The sequence below is a fragment of the Pristiophorus japonicus genome, chromosome 15, assembly GCF_044704955.1.
Source record: "Pristiophorus japonicus isolate sPriJap1 chromosome 15, sPriJap1.hap1, whole genome shotgun sequence".
Classification (NCBI taxonomy): Eukaryota; Metazoa; Chordata; class Chondrichthyes; family Pristiophoridae; genus Pristiophorus; species Pristiophorus japonicus.
In genome coordinates, this window is record NC_091991.1 from 57,393,226 (window position 1) to 57,396,284 (window position 3,059).

Genomic DNA, 3,059 nt, shown 5'->3' on the forward strand with positions numbered 1-3,059 from the left:
GTTTTGAGAAACAACTCTGCTGGTGTTCTACCAGTAGTTGTGTGAGGAGTACTACGATATGTAATTAGAAAATGAGCCAATTTGTGATCCAATGACAACTGTCGTTTCTTTGGATTTGGATCTAACGTTTGTTTCATGAAGGCACGTTTTACAATTTGTACAATGCGCTCTACTGCACCATTCGAAGCAGGGTGGTACGTTGGAACCTTGATCTGTTTCACCCCATTTTTGCTCGTGAACTGTGCAAATTCTTCTGAATGAAATTGTGGTCCATTATCCGAAACAATTTCTTCTGGGAGGCCAAATGAAGAAAATAAACCTTGCAAAATGTCTAATGTTTTACTTGTTGTTACTTTCCACATTGGAAACACCTCGACCCACTTCGAATGGCTATCAATCACAATGAACAATTGTTGTCCTTCTAGCTCAGCAAAATCAATATGTAGCCTTTGTCACACCCTGCGAGGCCATTTCCATGGCTGGAATGGTACTGATAGTGATTGCTTGCTTACCAATTGACATGTCGTACTCTGATTCACGATGTACTCTATATCTTTATCAAGACCTGGCCACCATAAATAACTACGTGAAAACTCTTGGTCAAGCACATTCCCAGCTGCTGGTCATGGAAGTCTCCTAATAATTTGGACCTGAATCTATTTGATATAACTACTCTTGCACCCCACATAATAAAATCTTTATCGACTGATAATTCATTCCTACGAATGAAGAATGGATGAATATCTTTGTCTGTTACCTGGTTTGGCCATCCATTTGCAATATAATCATATTGTCCTTTTGTTTTATCCTTGTCGTCTTCTGGACCTTTTACATCGGTGCTCTGAATATCTTCTGAAAAGAATGGTGTATGGAGGAGTGGAAAGTCTTTAACACAGTTACACAAATAAAATAATCTGTTACGGAGAAATATTCCCTTTAAGGAAATGATTTTGGTTCATTAAGATAGCAAAATGGTTAACCCTTCCAAAGGTACCTTGTATTTTACAACTCAGGTCAGCAAATCTGCTCCCATGTGCTGTTCATTTCAGATCTCCCTTCTGGCTTCCTTCCTTCCTGTTAATCTAAAACCCTTCCCTGCTGAATCTGTAGCTCAAATCCTTTTCTGGCCCGTCTCTGTTAACCTGAATGATTTCCCCCTGCCTTTGCTGGTATAGCATGTCCAGTTGGCCTTACATAAGAACATAAGAACATAAGAATTAGGAACAGGAGTAGGCCATCTAGCCCCTCGAGCCTGCTCCGCCATTCAACAAGATCATGGCTGATCTGGCCGTGGACTCAGCTCCACTTACCCGCCCGCTCCCCGTAACCCTTAATTCCCTTATTGGTTAAAAATCTATCTATCTGTGACTTGAATACATTCAATGAGCTAGCCTCAACTGCTTCCTTGGGCAGAGAATTCCACAGATTCACAACCCTCTGGGAGAAGAAATTCCTTCTCAACTCTGTTTTAAATTGGCTCCCCCGTATTTTGAGGCTGTGCCCCCTAGTTCTAGTCTCCCCGACCAGTGGAAACAACCTCTCTGCCTCTATCTTGTCGATCCCTTTCATTATTTTAAATGTTTCTATAAGATCACCCCTCATCCTTCTGAACTCCAACGAGTAAAGACCCAGTCTACTCAATCTATCATCATAAAGTAACCCCCTCATCTCCGGAATCAGCCTAGTGAATCGTCTCTGTACCCTCTCCAAAGCCAGTATATCCTTCCTTAAGTAAGGTGACCAAAACTGCATGCAGTACTCCAGGTGTGGCCTCACCAATACCCTATACAGTTGCAGCAGGACCTCCCTGCTTTTGTACTCCATTCCTCTCGCAATGAAGGCCAACATTCCATTCGCCTTCCTGATTACCTGCTTCACCTGCAAACTATCCTTCTGTCATTCATGCGCAAGGGAGCCTACGGCCACACTAGTCTGAAAACGCCTGATCTTGTCTGATCTCAGAAGCTAAGCAGAGTCAGGCCTGGTTAGTACTTGGATGGGAGACTGCCTGGGAATACCAGGTGCAGTAGGCTTTTAGGACCGCCCTCCGGGAGCTGCCTGTCTTTTACAGGGAACTCATCAGGGTCTGGAACAAAGTCTCCACCAAGCGCAGCTCTCCGCCGGCTGGAGTGGCGGCCGTCCTGCAGGAGCCGCTGCTCGGGAATCCGTACCTCCACGGCCGAGGCTTCATGTGGCGGTCGGAAGAGAGGGCTGTGGCTGGTGAGGTGACCAGGGTCAGGGACCTGCTCGATGGCGGAGGAGCGGGCTGGATGGCGCCAGTCACGCTGGCGCGGCGCCTAAATTCTGCCAACGTCCGCCGCGCGGCCGATGCCATCGAGTCGCTAAAAACAGCTCTGGGCCCTGACTCCGTTAGGTGTATCGAGGAGGCTCAAGCACGTGGGGAGATCCCGTCCGAACTGACCCCCGTCCGGACGGAATTCCTCATCGGCGCCAAACCCCGGAACCTCCCTCGGGGGCCGGCGCCTCACAACTTGAGCCGCCTCGGGGAAATCCCCTCCGTGCCTTTCAGTTCCGCGCGGAGGGGTTTCCTGTACGGGCTGCTCCTGCACACCCTCAACTTTGCCATCCTCGCCGGCCGTCCGGACACGCCATGGCGCACCATCTTGCCGTCCGGAGGAGGCGGGGGTCCCCGATGGAGGGCACTCTACGCAGGGGTCCTCCCACTATTCATCGGGGACTTGGCCTGGAGGGTGGTGCACGGAGCAGTGCCGTGCAACAAATTTTTAAGCCGGTTCACGGACTCCCAGGCCGCCTGCAATTTCTGCGGTCTGGAGGAGTCCGTGTTCCATGTTTTTATTGAGTGCACAAGGTTGCAGCCCCTGTTCCATTATTTGAAGGGGCTGCTCCTGAAATTCTGGCTGCACTTCAGTCCCACTCTCCTGATCTTTGGGCACCCTGTGCGGAGGGGAGCGGGTAGGTCCGAGGCCCTCCTCGTAGGACTGCTCCGAGGCACGGCCAAGGGGGCCATCAGCCGGTCCAGGCAGCGGGCGGTCGAGGGGGTCGTTCAACCTGACTGCCTGCCTCTCTTCCGCTCTTAC

At 50.0% G+C, this 3,059-nt stretch overlaps 1 pseudogene; it reads left to right on the plus strand.

Moving 5' to 3' along the window:
* Positions 1–1,914: 1,914 nt before the first annotated feature.
* On the plus strand, positions 1,915–2,033 carry LOC139226111 (5S ribosomal RNA; annotated as a pseudogene).
* Positions 2,034–3,059: the final 1,026 nt, after the last annotated feature.